Genomic DNA, 21,185 nt, shown 5'->3' with positions numbered 1-21,185 from the left:
GGGAACCGCTAATTGCAGCATGTAACACACACATCAGACGACTAATTAAACACAATCACATAGCAATAGGCTCAAACAGATCTTTTAAAACATCTGACAATTTATCACCCACACAGAAAAGGGCAATCCGTTCACTTAAAACAAACAATACATGGCAGAATGGGAAACATCCCTTCTAGACAGATGCAAATTTAAGCGCCTAGTTTACTACAGATACCTGGATGACATCTTTGGGGTTTGGCAGCACGGAATGGAGGAATTCGATCGATTCATCATACTTGCAAACACACATCATCCAAACATCACAATAAAACACAACGCTAATAGACAATCCATTCAGTTTCTAGACACTATGGTTTTCTTGGGTGAACCTGTTGAGCAGTCCAGGGCACTCAAGACTAAAGTGTACTTCAAAAAAACAGACACGCATAGTCTTTTACACAAATCGAGTTTTCATCCAAAGCATACGTTCAAAGGGATAGTCAAGTCCCAGTTAATGTTTCCACCGCATCTGTACGGATGAGAACGACTTCCATGACACTACTGTTTAAAGCCCTTAGATATAGAAGCTATAGTCGCAGAGTTTTAAAACAAATCAAAGCCACAACACTGAGGGAAATAAAGACTCCACCTCCAGACACCCTGCTGCCAAACCCCCAACAGGTCATCCTGTTAATAACTACCTACAATCAGCAAACACTAGCCTTTAAATAAAAAAGTTAAAAACAATTTTGAATGCACTCAACACCAACTAACGGTTTTACAAAAATTCAAAGTCATTTCGGCGTACAGAAAAAAACAAAAACATTAAGGATATCTTGGTCCATTCCAGATTCAGCTCTAAAACTCTCCGGCAGCGGTCTCCGTGGCAAGCATACCATAGAAACATAAAATATATTTTAGGTACACCCATAACACAAAATCTATACTTGAACACAAGCAATATAGTGTACTATATAACATGTGCATATTGTCGGAAACGCTATATTGGGGGAAACTAAAAACACACTAGCGGCAAGGTTAAAACAACATTTACACATCAAGAATAAGACCATAAATACAAAACTGATTCATCATTTTAAAGAACACTGGATAAACCAATTGACAAGCTCAGGGTAAGACACCGGTTTTAAACCATAAAATGACATTACGTTGAGCGTATATGTAAACCCGGAAATGGTTTAAGAAGTATAAATAGGGAATTCAAGTTTTGAGGGGAATCATAAAATAACATTATCCATAATTACATAGTAGTGTCACATGTGCTTCCACATTTCTTGACCTCCCTTAGATGCTTTGTTTTAATTTGATCTGCTCTGAAATTATGGTCTCAAAATAATAAAAAATAATTAGAATTCGCATTAAGCAAATTATTTAGATAATCTCAGGTGTTAGGCTTTAATTCTCTTTAAGCTTTCAACCCTGTTTTGATTCATAAATTGTTTTATTTTATTAGCAAAACTGCACAATTTAGAATGAATGTTGTATTTGACAGTGTTGAAAGTTGCTGTGAACTTACTAAGTTTACAGGCATTAAGATTAAAAATGTACACTTGTCTAAATGTCCTACATAAACATATACCGTGGGGTCGAAAAGTCTGACCATTTTTTTCTGAGGTTTTTTTATTTAAAATTTGAAATCAACAGAAGGTCATGAAAATTCACAATGAGTCACAACTAGTGATTGGGATGAATAGGTTGTACAGTATTGTCCCATTTGCTCAGGTATTCCAGGTATGTCATGTATGTAATACTGTTCATTATTGTAGCAGGTGGGGAGTTGGTTTAGCGGAAGTCTGCAGAAGGACTGTGGTGGAATGGGGAATTAACATTGCATACCTGTTGCATATTTTTGTTTTCTTATATGAACAAGCTGTTCTCTCTCTCGTGTGTGTGTGTGTGTGTGTGTGTGTGTGTGTGTGTGTGTGTGTGCGTGTGTGATTTAGAGGTGAAGAGACAGGACACAATCGCATGAGATCAGCATGTTTATTAGGGCATATACAAAAATCATAGTCAAGGATCAAAGTGTAGTCAGTTAAAAAGATTAAACTATTGAACTGGTATTTATTTATTTAATATTTATTCTTGTTAGAAATATAACGTTAGAAATCTTCATCCTTAATTCTGTCTATAGCAGGAAAAAAAGTGTTATTTAGAGTGTGTAGTGTAATGATATAAAATATCATATGACACTTTTTGTAATAAAATAATATCTGTAATAAAACCTACGTAGGCCACACTAAGTAAAGAACATAATTAGCATTTCATTTAAAATGTCATGGCGTCAAAACTTATAGCAGAGGTCATCAGTGCAGAATTTATTTCTGGTGTAAAACAGCTAAATGTTTTAAAAAGGTTACTAAAAGTGGACAAGTTTAATTACTTTTCTCACCAAAAAGCTGGAAAGGTAATGTTTATCTGTATAAACATCTCTCTATCTATCTATCTATCTATCTATCTATCTATCTATCTATGTATAAAGCTATTAAACAAACAAATAAATAAAAAATATACAGCCATTATTAACTATTTCATCATTTTAATGTAGGATTAATTCTATTTGGGAAATTCAACCTGGGAGTTTTTCTTTTTTTTTTAGGAAAATAAACAGTTCTTTACACCAGACATGTGCATTTTGGACATGCGCAGGATTTAAAGATGTTTTTAAAGCATTTCACAGAGACTGCTCCTGTACTGCAGGTTTCTGTCAGGTTCGCTGCATCCTGTATGTATCCGTGGTTACAGAATTAAAATTGGAACCTTGGAATCATGAGCTGTTATTATTCTGAAATGTGGAATCAGAACATTCCCGAGTATAAAAGCTGATCTGCATCAAGACAATCCACATTCAGATGAAAGCTGTACATTCAGTAGCTCTGACCTGCACAGAACATGAGTAAACAGGAAGAAGAGGAGGGAATGGAGAGGAAGGTAGACGGGATGTCCTGCAACATCATCAATGAGCTGTGGTTAGAGAAGCAGCTCTGTGACGCAGTCATCGTGGTGGACGGCGCCGAATTCCACGTGCACAAGAACATCCTGTGCGGCTGCAGCCCATACTTCATGGCTCTCTTCACCAACGGCGGGTACCCTCCTGATAAGCTCAGGTACAGCATCCCTAACGTTTCCGCCGAGATAATGGAGCTGATCGTGGAGTACGCGTATATAAGACGTGTTAACATCACGGAGAAAAACGTGTTTAAGCTGCTGATCGCTGCTGATTGTCTGTTGGTGAACAGCCTGGTGAACGACTGCTGCACGTTCCTGAAGGCTCAGCTGTGTCCCGAGAACTGCGTTAAGATCTGGCATTTAGCTCACTCCTACTTCTGCGAGAAGTTGAAGCAGCAGGCCTTCCGGTTTATCTTGCACAACTTTGAGGAGACGGTGCGCCTCTCTGAGGAGTTCCTGGATCTGACGGTCGAGCAGCTGAGCGAGATAATCGAGAAGGACGAACTGAACGTGAAACAGGAGAGCGTGGTGTTTGAAGCCATCTTACAGTGGATCAAACATGCGCCATGGAAATGGAAAGCGCACATAGGAGTGTTACTGCCTAAGGTGCGTCTGGGGCTATTGACACACGATTACCTTATGAACAATGTGAGCAACAACATTTTAGTGATGGACGACATGACATGTAAGCCGATCGTCACCAGCGTTCTGATGGGCATCGATGACCTCAACCCGAGCCTTCCCCTCAGCTCTGATCTCCAGAGACTCCGCCTGCCCAGCGCTGTTCTGCTGGCCATCGGTGGCTATGGCCACAAGAATCTCAATACAACTCAATACAACTGTACAAATGTTTGTACAAGAAACATAGAAGCGTATGATACGCGAGCAGCGCGCTGGGTCAACGTCACATGCAACGACGAGAGTCCACGAGCCTATCATGGGACGGTGTATCTGAACGGCTTCGTGTACTGCATCGGAGGATTCGACAGTGTGGATTTCCTCAACAGTGTGAGAAGGTTTGACCCCATCACCAGAACCTGGGCTCAGGTGAACCCCATGCACTCTTGCCGGTGTGATGTGAGCGTGTGTGTGCTGGACAGTCGTATGTATGCGATGGGAGGATTTGATGGCATCAGACAGGTGAAGACGGTGGAGCGATATGAACCTGAGAATGATCGGTGGTGCATGATCGTGCCAATGCACGAACGAAGGGGCGACTCTAGCGCTACAGTACTGAATGGCAAAGTGTACATATGTGAAGGGTTTGACGGGAACGGGTGTTTGTTCACGGGGGAGTATTACAGTCCTCAGACGGGAGCGTGGACCCTCATCACCCCATGATGATCAGAAAGCGTGGACTGGGCGTGGTTGCATACGGAGGATGGGTTTACGCTGTCTGGGGAAGTGATGGTGTTAATCAAATAAGCAATGTAGAGGTGTATAATCCTCAGACCAGCGTGTGGACACAAGGTCCAGCCATGAACAACAAGCGCAGCAACTTCGGCATTCGGCACTTCAGCAACTTCGGCATTGGACGATCTCCTGTTCGTTGCTGGAGGAGAGAATGGCACTACCATCATGGATGAAGTGGAGTGTTATGATAAGCAGACTTCTGAATGGCATGCAGTCAAAAACATGGGGATTTCTCGCCATGCTCTGAGCTGCTGTGTGCTGTCTGGTTTACCCAACATGGCAGAGTACGCTGCTCCCCGAGACGATCCCTACAGAGTCCCTCAGAGCTCACAGAGCACCAGAGGCTACCTCACACCTCCTGCCAACGTCTGAGACGTACAAATATACCTCTCCCTTTATCAGAATCCTTTTGTTCTCAAGAATCAAATTAACCACTCTGAAGCAGTCAAACTACTGAATTTGCCTTTTGTTTACTCTCTTATGCTGCAAACCGTTGTGCTGAAACTCGTAAAACCACAACGTCCCTCATGGAGACGTGTGATAGAACAGTCCTGAGAGCTCTCACACACACACGTACACATACCTGAGATCACAATGACATGGCGGCGCTCATGTGGTCAACGCTAAACAGAATTCCCTTCACGTTATTTTCTATGTGATGAAACTCAACTTTGTTGACTTATAGCTTTTGTGTCATAAGTTTTGGTTCGTGACGTAATTCCGCTGATTTTAGCCCAAATTCACTAATGTGATAAAATCACTGTAACGGATCATTTTTACGAGCAAAGATGAAGACAGGGGACGACGATTATACATCATTTCTCTCTGTGCATCACAGGAATAATTCATGTAGGTCTTATTAATATGTTTATCAAACTCAAATATGACCTTGCTCAGAGTATCCACCATTATTTCTGAGCCAGAACGCCTTTAGATCGGAACGCCGGAAAACTGGTTCTGTACTTTCAGAGCTCGAGTACAACAGAGTGCAGCATTAATACCAGCAGATCCACAGCAATAGACTCTCGGATAATACTATAAACACACCAGATTCAATTACACAACAATAAAACAAGAGAAAAAACATGGATTAGGAAAAAAGGACATAAAATAATGACAGAGTAAAGGAAAAGGAGAGACAGGGAATGTGTGTGTGTGTGTGTGTGTGTGTGTGTGTGTGTGTGTGTGTGTGTGTGTGTGTGTGTGTGTGTGTGTGAGAGAGAGAGAATGATAGAGAGAGAATTTGTGTGAGTGAGAGAGAGAGAGATGATGAGAGAGAATGATGCAGAGAGAAAGGATGAGAGAGAGAATGATGGAGAATGAGAGGGATATGAATGAAAATTAAATAGAAAGAATGAAAAGCAGAAATCAAGAGGGAAAACAAAAAGAGAAAGACAAACACACTACATGAGGGACTGACAGAAAAAGTTCGAAACAAAAAAGTGAGAAGAAAAATTTAAAAATAATGGAGAGAATGAAAGAGCAAAAAAGGAACAATAAAAATTATAAATATGAAAGAGAAAGAAATCATGGTAGGGGAATAAAAAGGTAGGACACAATTACTAAAAAGCAGGAGAAACCGTGGAAAAGAAGAGGAAGAGAGACTGATAAAGAAAAAAGGAAAGAGAGGAAGGAGAAAAGAGAGAGAGGGATGAAAGAAATTAAGACAGATTAACGTTTCACCTTGAAGAAGTCGGTTTTGTCAGCGATGTGCTTTAACATCCCCTGTCTGAGCGGCGGCCTGATCACCACGGCAACACGACCCTGGCTCGGGCTCATCGGCTGGGCGGAGTCGGCCACGCCCACCCGTTCTGCTGTCACCATGGCGACGGAATGCGTCAGACCCACCAGGTCCATGAGGAGGGAGACAGTGACGGCGCGGATGCTGAAGTCCAGCTTAGAGAAACAGATGTTCATCAGAGACTCGAGCCACCGAGGAGGCGGAGTCACACCGCCGCTGTCTGACATCATCATCACCACACACACGTCATTAATAATCATATTAATATTAACTATTATTATTGTTGATGTTGATATTAATTTATAAGTAATCATACATTGTAATTAGTAATAATAAACAGCAAATAATAAATAAATCAGTAATATTACATAAAAAAGTAAATCCAGAATAATCATCAGAAAACTTTCAAATAAACAATAACATGCAAATGTGAGAGTATGTTCTGTTTAATATGCGCTGGTTAAATAAAATCATTTTGGCAGCCGTGAACGCAGACACGCACTCCTTCTGTTCAAATACACACAACCTCTCTGTTAACTCCGCCTCCCCCTGGTTAGACCCCCCCCCAACTGGGTGATGTAGAGCTCCAGCAGTCTGCACAGAAAGTGCTGGAAGTGCCCGAGGCAGTGCTGCATCACAGGAGCACCAGAGAACCAGGCTTTAGTTTAGGATCCTACTGGAGAGGGGCATGGTCATCAGACTCTGCCTCCTCGTACTGAACAAAATCTGTAAAGCTGCTCTCTGGAGAACAAACTGTGGAGGGACTTTCCCTGTCCTCAAACACATCCTCCCTGACCGGGACATCCAGACATGACTGGGCCGGAGAGAGAGAGAGAGAGAAAGAGAGGGAGGGTAAAAAATGATTTAAAAAGTATACAAGATCATAGTAAGAAGTCAAATAAAGTATTAGAAACTAGTGTACAAAACAAACAATCTGATCATTGTCACTGTTTATAATTCATACTGTTTACTGCTTTTCTTTCTTATTCTTGTCATTTTGTGTGACTTACAGTGTGAGTGAAATTTCCAGCATCTCATTACTGCGTGATGACTTCACGCAGACTGTGTGTGTGTGAGTGTGTGATGTGTGTGTGTGTGGTGCACTGACCTGGAGTGTGTCCTGCTCTTGGGTGGGGTCACTGGACAGGAGGACGACGGGGGGATGAGCGGAGGTTGGACTTTGGAGCAGAGGCACAGACAATGTTGCAGACCGAGCTGCAGCGTAACGGCCGACACCATCCTCAACAACTGGGGCAAGTGTTCTGTCTGGATCTCTATATACAAACATCTCCTACACACACTTACAGACAGACAGACAGACAGACAGAGAGAGCAAAAGTAAGACAGTTGATCTGCTGAAAGTCATGAAACTGTTACACAGTCAGTGTGTAAAATGTAAAGTCTTGATACCGTGTATTTGGTGTACGATAGTGTATTCGGTGTACGATGGTGTATTTGGTGTACGATGGTGTTTTTGGTGTAGGATGGTGTAGGATGGTGTTTTTGGCTGTCATGTAAAGAGAAACTGTGTGACAATGAGCCTTGTGAAGTTCACTCAGCCCTCAGGGGTTTAATAAGATCACCACTAAGAACTGAATACTTACTGCAAGTTGGTTAATGACCTTGAAACATTTAAACAGAAATGGTGTGTAAATCAATGTATTTGTGATGTTGATTATAACGGAAATAGTTACATATTTATTTGAGGTTTTTGTAGTGATAATATGATGTGCTGAAAGATGATGCTTAATTGATTCGTCTATGAGGGGGAAAAAATTTTAATCTTTGGTATTAAAGGATATTTCCAGTCCAACCAAGGGTTTTCTCTCTCTCCCTCTGTCTCACCTAGGATTCTCTCTCCCCCTGTATCACCTAGGATTCTCTCTCTCTCTCCCTCTCTCCAAGGGTTTTCTCTCTCTCACCTAGGGTTCTCTCTCTCTCTCTCTCTCTCTCTCACTCTCTGTCTCACCTAGGATTCTCTCACTCTCTGTCTCACCTAGGATTCTCTCACTCTCTGTCTCACCTAGGATTCTCTCTCTTTCTCTCTCTGTCTCACCTAGGATTCTCTCTCTCTCTCTCTCTCTCTCTCTCTCTCTCTCTCTCTCTCTCTCTCTCACACTCTCCATCTCACCTAGGATTCTCTCACTCTCTGTCTCACCTAGGATTCTCTCTCCCCCTGTATCACCTAGGATTCTCTCCCTCTCTCCCTCTCTCCAAGGGTTTTCTCTCTCTCACCTAGGGTTCTCTCTCTCTCTCTCTCTCTCTCACTCTCTGTCTCACCTAGGATTCTCTCACTCTCTGTCTCACCTAGGATTCTCTCACTCTCTGTCTCACCTAGGATTCTCTCTCTTTCTCTCTCTGTCTCACCTAGGATTCTCTCTCTCTCTCTCTCTCTCTCTCTCTCTCTCTCTCACACTCTCCATCTCACCTAGGATTCTCTCACTCTCTGTCTCACCTAGGATTCTCTCTCTTTCTCTCTCTGTCTCACCTAGGATTCTCTCTCTCTCTCTCTCACTCTCTCTCTCTCTCTCACTCTCCATCTCACCTAGGATTTTCTCTCTCTCCAAGGGTTCTTTCACTCTCTCCCCTTCGCACGCCCCCTCACACTCTTGCCCTCTCTGGATTTCTGTAAAGCTGCTTTCTAGCAATGTCTATTGTTAGAAGTGATTTATAGAAATAAAACTGATGTGAATTAATGTTTTATTATTATCATGAAATAGAATGTTATTGATATTCTACTGACTGTTGTAATCTCAGAGATGCATGATGCCAAATCTTGAGACATTTATAAAGCAATATAATAATATATATACCAGTATCCAGTTTTATTCAAAATAAAATCTTATCGCTTGATGGCATAGAACCTCGTACTCCAAACACAAATCTGCTACTAGACGCGCAGCATACACACATACAGTAGAGACAAATATTGATTATAAAATAACAAGGTGTCTACAAGGTGAATGAGGCAGAGCAGCGCACAGCTGCGGTGTTCAAAGGTCAGTCTGAGACCGGATCTTCCCAACAGCTGAGAAAAGAACAACAACAAAAAAAGACAGACTAATGTGCTCATTCTAAAAATTATTGTTTTTATTGTAATAACTTCTACAGGGACTTCTACAGGAAGTGTACTGATTATTCAGACTAGTCGCTGCAGACCCAAACATAAGTTATATGAAGTGTAACTATATACAGATAACGTTATTTAGTATTAATGTAATAAATCATTGTGTACTTTGTTTTTCTTTAAAAAAAAGTTAGTGTTAGGTTTTACACACCAGTATAATGTGTCAAGTCTGATACGTAATGCTTAGTTTTCCAGATATACTTTCCTCATATGGGACGAGGCGTATGAATGAATGCTGACGTTCATTCATCCAGTAAATGAAAGGTTTGTTGCAAATGAACATGACGATAAACTGCTGTCCATCAGAAATTGTAGGAGGCAGGTATACGTGTATATCTGCTTGGAGGGAAGGTAGGATGAAGGAGTTATAAATAATAATTACAGTGTTACTGTACATGTAAACTTTAGAGCTTTGTTTTTACCCACTGGCCCTTTAAATTATACTAATACTGTATAAAATGGGAAGAAATCATATATATGCTGAAGCTACAGCTATAAAATTTACATTTGTCTCTGCACTCAGGATGGGACTGAGCAGACGTGCCTCATATCCATGGAGTGCATCTACAGCAAATACACCACTTTGAAAAACAGAAGAAAAGAAATGTGCATATAAAACACTTTTCTCTGATGGGAAAAAGAGCTGTGAAGTGTAATGGAGGAGTTTTTAGTTCACCTCATGAGATCAGGATCCTCAGTAAGATCAGTCACAGAGTCCTGGTACTGGAGGTCCTGTAGTGACAAACACTGGTACTAATAATCGCTCAATAATCTGTGCCAGTATGGGGGTTTTTAAAGATTATTACTTGCTTTGTTTGATAAGATGCTTTGAGAATTATTCTTCAGTCTTCAGCCAACATTTAAAGTTCCTGCGTGTGTTTGAAAACCTCTTACCTTGCCATTTGTCTGCCCTGATGTTCAAAGCCACTTCTCTAGAAGGATATCACAGATCTTAAGAAGGTCAACACCGTTAATGGGTGCGATCTCTTTAGCCACTGCGTGAATGTCTGGTCAGGCAAACAAAAGTGGCACAGAAAACATGTGATGAGTAAATGCTGTTGTTAAGAACTGTTTAAAGCAGCCTTTTGTTATACACCCTAGGGCTAGGGGTCGACCGATAGTTGATTTTACTGATACAAGTAACCAAGTCGGGCAGAAGTTTTGTAAAACTGAAACTGAATGAAAACACTCAAAGTAAAATATTCCTGAACTTTATTACAAAAATAAAGTACTGACTGAACCATGAAAATGTGCTGCACATTTTAAAATGAAATATAATATATTAACTATTAATAAACGTTAATTTAATGTAGCACTCTGTTAGATTTCCAAGTATCTCAGGAATCTCATATTTATGTCTTCAGATCTCCATCAGCCCTATCAGCCTGTTCTACCATTACTTCTATTAACTTTTAGTTCTGTGCTGCTATGAGCTAGAAAGTGTGGTTTACCGCAGAGTTCAGGCCTGGAGAGTCCAAATGAACACACACACACACACACAAACACTGACACACATGAATGTTCACAGAGACTTCTGGTTTATTTCATGCAAAACAAAAGTATTTATACACATTGATAAGAAGCAGTGTGTGGACGGTTTCTACTGGTCCAGGTGTCAGACAGATTTAAACAAAACACACAGCACATAGTCATAATACAAAATATGTCCTGTGTCATGTTGACATGGAAATACATAATATAACCAAGGATAGCAGTTGATCAGCTTATTTAAGGAGGTTATTAAATGAATACAAGGTAATTAAACGAATACATTCATCATAGGTATTTGATAGCAGTTCATAATATAAGAGTACATGATAAGAGAATTTCCCTTCACACTCCAAATAACAAATAAAAATAGAGATGTCCAAAATGAATTAAAAAACACTTCAAATAACAAGAATGAGTGTTTATTTCTCCTCTAGAGGTCACTCTCGTGCTGCATAATGACATCGGACAGTTCTCAGCCGCTCCTGCAAGGGACGCAGTCGAGCTCTACCAAGGGCTGCATGGTTCTCAATGAAATAGGAAACTTTTTTTTTGGCTTGAGCAATTATTTGATTCTTACATTACTTACGGAGGCTGCATTTGAACAGACAATAAGGAAATGTAAAGCTTCAGTGCTCTGAGTTTGACAGCAAAATATTCACATCTTGATCTACACCATGAAAAAAAATTCCGTACATTCTCCAGACTTTCCAGAACCGTGCCTCGCTTGCTGACATTTAGGCACATCATGATTCTAAATGATCAGCAACATCAGTACATCAACCCTAACCTTTCATGAGTCCACACTTTCATGAGTATAACCATTAAAAAAGAGGCTATTGTACCTCTTAATAAATATTCAAGTTGCAATCAAAATGGTGCGTGATTGCTTGAGTATTGGTGCTTAGGGTCTGCATGGTCAGATTTACTCTCACCAGGGGAGGTCTGTCCAGCAGGACTCTTCACGTGCTCCACCACTGAGCTGTGCTCGAACAGAGACATGATGAGACGGCCGGGCAGTCCCGTGAGCTTCAGCAGCTTGGGGCAGTCCAGCTGAAAAGTCATGAACACGTTCTCTGTGGCTGACCGCTGATACTGCAGCTTCGAGGTGAAGCTCTCTCCCCTCGTCTGTAGCTCCTCCTACACACACACACACGAAACAAATCCATAAACAAGTGCATTCAATAGATCATAAAGTTAGTAGAGTCGTTTATGCTGTATTAAATATATACACTGTATAGAAAATATAAAATGATGCCTAATATTTTTGTAATAGTTGTTAGTCAACAAAAGAGCCTCTCTGTAAATGCAACAGGACTGCAAAAGAAAAAACAAAGCAGCCACCAGTTATATTAAAGCGCAGAATAAAACTAAGACAAACCTGTATTCATGGAAATGACATGACTTTAAGGCTTAACCAAGATAAGTGGGAAAACAGTTTGGTCAATAGCGATGGGAAGGAAAGACATCATTGTAAAATTTGTTTATAAACAAAACACTAAAGATTCATCTATAAAAGAATTAAAATAAAAACTCGTACATATATAGATTTATTTTATAAAGCATCTTATTCCTGTGGTAACAAACCTGTAGCGTATCAGACTTCAGCAATTTGTGTACGAGGTCCAAGCTGAATTTCAAACACACGGTTCTCTCTGCACCTGTAAACAAAGCAGCGGGGCAAATTTCTATATTTATAATAAATAAATCTATTCATGATAGATTAATATAATCAGTGATTAGACAAGGTTTATCGAGGCCAATCGTAACAAAACTCAGTGGAGCGGTTTGACTCTTGACCCCAGAGGTCTGTGCTGAATTTGAACCCAAACGGTCACTGGGAGGCACCATCACATTTTGTTTTGTGTGTGTGGATTTTATATCATGTGATGTTTCCCACAAACACAAATTCTTTATATCAAATTGTAGATCTCCTTATTTTGAACAACTGTGCCTCAAGAACCACTGCTGTCAATCAAATTGCTGTCAACTCATACTTACATGCACACACATTATGCACACACACATGAACTGGTGTGACTAACAGACCAGATCTTGTGCGATTTGTAAAAATAAATAAATAAAATTATTATATGGGCACAGTGACAGGGGCACCTTCATAAAGTTTTGCATAAGGTCCCCAGATGTTTAGGACAGTCACTGGATTTAGTTTTACACATTAATTTATAAATATCTATTGAATAAAAATGAAGCCATGTTTTTCATAATTGATGTACAGATAGGTGGCAAATTAAAGGAACACCCTTAAGAAAGGAGTTAGGGGTGAGGGCATTTTTCTGGCATGGTTTGGGTCCACTTATCCCTTTAAAGGAAATGGTCACTGTACATCAATATAAAGTGGTTTTGAATGATCACCTTTTTTCCTATGATGAAGCATTTCTATCCTGTTACAAACAGACCATCGTTACAAATGCACCATCCATAGGGCACAAGGGGTCAATGAACGGTTAATGATGTGAAGGATATGTCATGACCTAACCTGATCTCAACCCAGTTGAACATCTATGGGAGATTTTAGACCAATGTGTTATGTCTATGTGATGTCGTCATCATTATCAAGACAGCAAATGATGATATTTTGGAACAATAGTGTACCATTTCAGCAGTACAATTCCAGAGACTTCTAGAATCAATGCCAAGGCACATTGAAGCTGTCCTGGGAACACATGGTGGCTTAACACTGTTTATTAAGGTACTGTTAATTTTCCCTTTAATTTCTCACCCATCTGTATAATGTCACTGTCACATGGAAACCTAGCATCTCCAGATTGGGTCATTTTTCCTTCTTTAAGTTCTTTATAAAACAATGCTATTGGTCACCCTTTACATTTATCTGTGGGTTTCACAAATATTTAACCAATGAAAAGTATTAAAAAGTGTTTGTGACTAAATCTCAATCTCTAAAACTTTTGGTAAAGCCTCATAACTCCACCCCACCTACATGTTGAAGGATTGATGTGCCACACAGCAGAGCTGAACATAAACAGTGATCTTGAAGGTACATAAAGAACGGGTTGCTTTGAATAAATACAGCGTTTTCTTTCATCAGTAAACACCAAGTCTGTAAAGGCTTTTTTAATCTAACATTAATGTCATTTAAACATTTTTTTTTATGTACAGCCACACTTCCAACTGTAACAGTTCACTGCACAACATACAGGTTTTTTTTCCCCTGAAAAGTAACAGTTTGTCATATGAGGTTTCCACCCGAGAGTGACAACATGTACAGTGTCCTCTACTAATATTGGCACCCTTGGTAAATATGAGCAAAGAACAAAACCTTTTGTTCAAAAAATTCACAAAAATACTCTGCTCTCATGGATAAACAATTGCAAACAGGTTTATTTAAAAAAATGTTACATGGGTGCACAACAATTTTTTTTATTATTATTTTATTTGTATAGCGCTTTTTACAATAGACATTGTCTCAAAGCAGCTTTACAGAAATATCAACACGGTATACAGATATTAATTTATCCCAACTGAGCAAGCCACTGAGTGGCGACGGTGGCAAGGAAAAACTCCCTAAGATGTTTTAAGAGGAAGAAACCTTGAGAGGAACCCGACTCAGAAGGAACCCATCCTCATCTGGGTGAAAACAGTTAGTGTGAAAAAGTTCATTATGGATTTATATGAAGTCTGTATGGCGTTAGGAGCAGCCGTAGTCCCAGCAGTCTGGAATTAGAGAAGATTTGAACTCCATCCAGAGGCAGAAAGGATCTGGATCTCTAGTATCTCCATAAATTCGTGTTGGGCTCGGCGAAAGGAGAGAGGGAGAAAAAAGATAATTATGACTGCGAAGTAGTAGAACAGAATCTAGTCAGGGTAGGCTTGAGTAAACAAATACGTTTTAAGCCTAGACTTAAACACTGAGACTGTGTCTGAGTCCCGAACACTAATAGGAAGACTGTTTCATAACTGTGGGGCTCTATAAGAGAAAGCTCTCCCCCCTGCTGTAACCTTCACTATTCGAGGTACCGTCAGATAGTCTGCATCTTTTGATCTAAGTAGGCGTGGCGGATCATATAAAACCAAAAGTTCGCTTAGATATTGTGGCGCGAGATCATGTGCTTTATAGGTTAATAAAAGTATTTTATAATCAATGTGAGATTTTATTGGGAGCCAATGCAGTATTGATAATATCGGTGTGATATGGTCGTATCTTCTAGTTCTAGTTAGGACTCTAGCAGCTGCATTCTGGACTAATTTGAGCTTATTTATATTCCTACTGGAACATCTAGACAGTATGGCATTACAGTAATCTAGTCTAGAGGTGACAAATGCATGAACTAGTATTTCCGCATCATGTAGTGACAATATATTTCTTATTTTCGAAATATTTCTGAGATGAAAGAAAGCTATCCTAGTAATATTATCTACATGAGCTTCAAATGATAGGCTGGAGTCAATAATCAATCCAAGGTCTTTAACTGCTGCACATGACGAAACAGAAAGACCATCCAGAGTAACCATGTGATCAGAAAGAATACTTCTAGCTACACGTGGGCCTAATAAAAGTATTTCTGTTTTATCAGAATTAAGTAGAAGGAAGTTAGTTAACATCCAATGTCTAATGTCCTTTACACATTCCTCAACTTTACTAAGCTTCTGTCTGTCCTTTGGCTTCGCTGAAACATACAGCTGTGTATCATCAGCATAACAGTGGAAGCTAATTCCATGTTTACGAATAATTTGACCTAGGGGTAGCATATATAAAGTAAAAAGCAGTGGGCCTAAAACAGAACCCTGCGGAACTCCAAAAGTAGCCTCAGTACGCATGGAGAATTCACCATTTACATCTACGAACTGATAACGATCGGTCAGATAAGACCTGAGCCAGGAGAGGACTGTTCCCTTAATACCAACAACATTTTCTAATCTATCAAGGAGAATAGTGTGATCTATAGTATCGAAAGCTGCACTAAGGTCGAGTAACACAAGCAGCGAGACACAACCCTGATCGTAAGTCAGTAGAAGGTCATTTACTACTTTAACTAACGCTGTCTCTGTGCTATGATGAGGTCTAAATCCTGACTGATACATTTCATGAATGTTATTCCTATCTAAGTACGAGCATAACTGCTTTGCTACAACCTTTTCTAAAATCTTAGAGATGAAGGGGAGATTTGATATTGGTCTATAGTTGGACAATTGAGACGGGTCAAGATCAGGTTTTTTAATCAAGGGTTTAATAACTGCTAATTTAAGTGATTTAGGTACATAGCCAGTGCTTAGGGAAGAATTGATTATATTTAGAAGTGGTTCAATTACTCCTGGACCAATCTGTTTAAACAAACATGTAGGTACGGGATCTAGTATGCAAGTTGATGAATTGGCTGAAGAGATTAATGTAGCGAGTTCGGTCTCTCTAAGCGGAGCAAAACACTCTAAACATTGATCTGATATTGCTACATTGTCATGTAATGGGTTTGTTACAGTACTGTCCGGTTTTAATTTAATGGCCTGTATTTCATGTCTAATATTTTCAACCTTATCAATGAAAAATTTCATGAAATCTTCACTGCTATGTAATGATTGAGTGTTTCTTTCTGTAGTGGTTTTATTCCTAGTTAATTTTGCTACTGTGTTGAAAAGGAATCTAGAATTATTTTTGTTGTCTCCTATTAAGGTGGAGAAATAGATTTTTCTAGCATCGCCAAGAGATTTCCTATATTTCAGTAGGCTCTCCTTCCATGCTGTTTGAAATATCACCAGTTTGGTTTGACGCCATTTACGTTTTAATTGTCGAGTTGTCTGTTTTAAGGTTCGCGTTTGATCGTTATACCAGGGTGCTAATTTTTTTTCTCTAATTATTTTCCTTTTGAGTGGAGCCACTCTATCTAGCGTGTAGCGGAGTGTTGACTCCAAGATTTCAGTCGCCTGATCGAGTTCTATGTGATCTGACGGTGATCCAAATATAATTGATGTCTCTGGGAGGTTATTTATGAAGCTCGGTGCAGTAGCTGATGTGTAGGTACGTTTTATGCGGTAGCGAGTCGAGGTGGAAATATTATGATCAATACGTATTATGAACGAGATAAGATAATGGTCTGAGACAACTTCAGACTGCGGAAAAATGATAATATTTTCTATACTTAGTCCGTATGTTAGTATGAGGTCGAGTGACAATTATTGGCACCCCTATGAATCCATGAGAAATACAGTATCTCACAAAAGTGAGTACACCCCTCACATTTGTGTAAATATTTGATTATATCTTTTCATGTGACAACACTGAAGAAATGACACTTTGCTACAACATAAAATAGTGAGTGTACAGCTTGTGTAACAGTGTAAATTTGCTGTCCCCTCAAAATAACAACACACAGCCATTAATGCCTGAACTGCTGGCAACAAAAGTGAGTACACCACTAAGTGTAAATGTCCAAATTGGGCCCAAAGTGTCAATATTTTGTGTGGCCACCATTAAGTTCCACTGCAGTGGCTTAGTAGGTGGCTTTGTACTCAACCTATTTGCATTAAAGGAATTAGATATTATTTTATGTTAACAATATTTTCCCCTTCACATATTGAAGCCATTGATTTCTAATAATTTGACAATTATATGAGTGTACGATATTGACCCATAGAGTAGATACAAGTAAAAAGCAGATGCAATTTGTCAACTTTGCTCATTTATTTATCATCAGTAACCACTTCATCCTGCTCAGGATTGAGGAGGATCCAGAGTTTATCCAGGATTAATGGGCAAGAGGCAAGAATATATCTTACATCAGTCCATCACAGGAGACCACGGACACACACAGACACAGAATCACAGACTCATACACACCCTGGGGCAAGATAGCATAGGAGATCACCAACCAGTAGGTCTGTGTGGTGGGAGAAAACCTGGAGGAATCCTGCACAGACGCAGGGAGAAACTGCAGTTCCACATAAACAGTATCCTGAGCTCAGGATCGAATCAGGGAACATGGAGCTGTGAGGTAAACTGGTCTACATGAACCATACTCATACACAATATATGGTAAATCCACTTGGAGGAAGGAGTGGGGATGATTCATTCATTAATAATTATTAGGGCTGCAACTAACCATTATTTTCATAATCGATTAGTTGGCCAATTATTTTTTCGATTAATCGGATGGGGTGGGGCAAATGTTCAGTACCATTTCTTCTTATTTGAAATAAAATCCACAAACTGAGTGTTACTTCAGACTAAAACTTTACACAAGTGTTTGCCCAAAACAGAAAAGAACCCAATTCAAACACACACACACACACACACACACACACACACACACACACACACACACACAGCAGAATATATAGTATTTATTAGGACTGTAGTTTAATTCAGTGCTTTTTGTGCAGCCATGAAAATAATGCATAAATACTATAAAATAAATAATATAAAATTTTGTGTTTGAATTAGACATTACAGATCTTACTCGCGCTACACTCTGTATCAGCGCGTCTACACCGCGCGTGATCGCAACGCGGCCTTGTTACTAACACATCACTTCTGTTATAATAAAGAACAGAATTTACACTGCAAGTGCGCAGATACAACATATAATGACAATAAACTTATATTAAACTAAACCTTTTAAGCAGCGTGCACCAGTTTCCCCTGCCTCTTACACACAGTGGATATAAACATAACTTTGTGCTCCGCGGTGTTTAATATAAAATGCTCCCTGCATTTCTGATTTTCTTCCTCAGTCACGTGATGATTTCTCCTCCATCTGATGGAGACTGACGTCATGTTGGGAATAATAGGTAACGCTGACAGAGAGTAAACTGGAGAAAGTCAGTGTCGGTGTCTCTGAGTGTCTGCTAATGCTAGCGTGCGTATGACGTCAATTGTCATCGTGACTTATACTACCGGTTAGTAAAAAAATCGCTAGTGATACATTTCAGATGATATTACCTTTCTAAAATCCACACAGTAGAGTATACAGACAGTAGAGTACACTGTGCATAGTGTAAGTGTACAGTACTTCATTTGGGACAGAACTTTAGTATTTACTCCCCGAAGCGTGTTTTCTGAACAGAAGTAATGTAAGGCAGACCATCTAGTCCATAATGACTTTTTGACTTTTTTTGACATAGTGTAAAATGTTAAAGAGCTATCTCTACATCTCTAGATATAACCATATATATATATATATATATATATATATATATATATATATATATATATATCATGTTAGATGGTATGTTAGATGGTGGTATGCTGTATTCAATAGGACTATGTGAGCACTAACAAACACTGAAATCTAAGAATGTTTTTTTTTTTTTAAACAGATAATTAGTAAAAATGTGTCCGCACAGGTCTGTTAGATCTTTAACATATAACAGGTAGTGCAATAATGGTGTAAATGTAAACATAACACACTATGACTGAGTATTCAGCAAATTAGCTTATACCAAATATGATCATAGCAGTTATAGTGATAGCAGCCAGGTAAAGTGTATATAAAGTGTATATAGTGACAATAAATTAGATCCTGTTTTTTTTTTTTTTTTTTTTTTATAATACAGTACAGTATAATTCAGTTGTTCTATTAGTGCAATTTCAACCAAATACAGTGAAGTGTAAAAGTTTGTACCCCCTTTTGGTTTCTTTTAGACAGAAGGGTGTTAAATGTCCTAAACACTACAAAATTTGACTGTAAGTAGAAGTTAATTTTATTATCAGACTCAGATATCCATGTTAATATTTTTAATACTGCTCATTACTATTAAATGACTTGAAAGAATCAACACATCGGATGGTCATGGCAGGACCTTGATTTTGTGGTCAGTAAACCAATTGTGTGTTGATTTTGATGTATGTTTTGGATCACTGTCCTGCTGGAAGATCCAACCACGGCACATTTTAATCTTTCTGGCAGAGGCAGTCAGGTTTTTATTTAATATCTGTTGATATTTGATAGGCCATGATGCCATGTATCCTAACAATATGTCCAGGTCCTCTGGCAGAAAAACAGTCCCAAAACATTAAAGTTCCACCACTATAGTTAACTGTGTACATGAGGTACTTTTCCATATGGTTAGGGTGAAGTCAGCTAACATGGGCCACTTTTTGGAAAATGATTTATAATGCCATCAAATAAGCTATCATGTCTCATCATCTCATCAAATCATGATCTCTAATGATATTTTTATAAATTAGCATGGGCCTCTTCAATATAAATTTATTTTTAAAATATGAAAAAGTATAATTGTTTTAAAATTATGAGGGTTAGAGTATCGGCAGGAACACTCTTGAGCCACAACACAATGTTCAGGCAAATTGGGCCGGCTGTTCAGTTAACATGGGCCAATATAAAAAGATAACAGGTAATTTCGACTGAAATCATTTTAATTTTAACAGTAAATTGATAATATTGTGTTCAGTGTGCCATAGCAGCAACACCGTAAATATATTTCATTTAATAGAAAGCACATCTTCTCCACAGCTCTCGTGGTACAATGAGTTGCACTGACAGCAGCACACCCTAAATGTTCCCGCTGCATTGAATGCTGAAGGACTGTCGTGGTCTCTCCTTTCTCCCCAGCAGTAACCTGTACAAAGGGTTTACCCACCTCCCGAACCACACGAGTAGAGTAAAACTGGTCTTGTAGGCCAAATACATCACAACTCCACAGATGTGATGGAACATTTCTGATTGCATGTTCCTCCAGCAGGTCTTCATACTGTGGAAACCACTTTCCTAACACACTACATTGCTGTATGGTTCAAGCTGCTTGTTTTTTTTCCTGCTCTCCAGGTCCTCCCTCAGTAGAGTAGAGGTCGATGGTAAACTAACTGGTTTCTATTCCATTATTATTTGTAGTTCCTTAGTTAAATCTGTGACCATGGGAACTTCTACTGTTTGTTCTGCATGTTGTTTTAAGTGCCTTTCTCCCCTTTTTCCTTTAGGGCCAGCCTGTGTTGGGGTAAATGAAAGTCTGGCTTTCCCCTCTCTACCGAACCCCCTATTTTCCCTTACGGTCCCCACATAGGAACCCATAACAGGTTGCGTACTCGGTTTAAGAGGTGGAAACGATTCAGGGTCATTGAAGGATTCAGCCAATGGGGTGAGTGACTTTTTTGCCATTTCTGTTAACATTGATTTCAGGGTCTGTGCTGAACTCGCTGTGAATTTCTTTCTATATCTTGTTTTGCTCCAGGTTACTGCGCTGTTAAAAACCCGAATGTCCAATTCCCTTATTTCAGACAAAATGGTTGCTATTACCTCATCGTAGTGTTCTTTTAAGATCTCTATATTATTGTCCATCCACTGTGCTGTGTTTTGTTTGACCTTTTCCAGTGTTGACTGGTTTGGAGAAAGTTTAATGAAAGATGTGAATTTTGTGATCTGTCTGAACACACTTGGTGGATAAGGATTAGCCGGTGTTGTGGCCGCCAGAATTTCTGAATGATGTAGAGCCTGTAAAAATTTGAAATATTTTGTCAATGTTAAATCTACAGCA

At 39.3% G+C, this 21,185-nt stretch overlaps 1 pseudogene; it reads left to right on the top strand.

Moving 5' to 3' along the window:
- The first annotated feature begins 2,722 nt into the window (after positions 1-2,722).
- On the top strand, positions 2,723-5,539 carry LOC108261230 (kelch-like protein 10; annotated as a pseudogene).
- The last annotated feature ends 15,646 nt before the right edge of the window (positions 5,540-21,185 follow it).

Source organism: Ictalurus punctatus, unplaced genomic scaffold, assembly GCF_001660625.3.
Source record: "Ictalurus punctatus breed USDA103 unplaced genomic scaffold, Coco_2.0 Super-Scaffold_100046, whole genome shotgun sequence".
Taxonomy (NCBI): Eukaryota; Metazoa; Chordata; class Actinopteri; order Siluriformes; family Ictaluridae; genus Ictalurus; species Ictalurus punctatus.
Note: the sequence above shows the minus strand (reverse complement) of the source record. Positions and strands in the feature narration are given on the sequence as shown.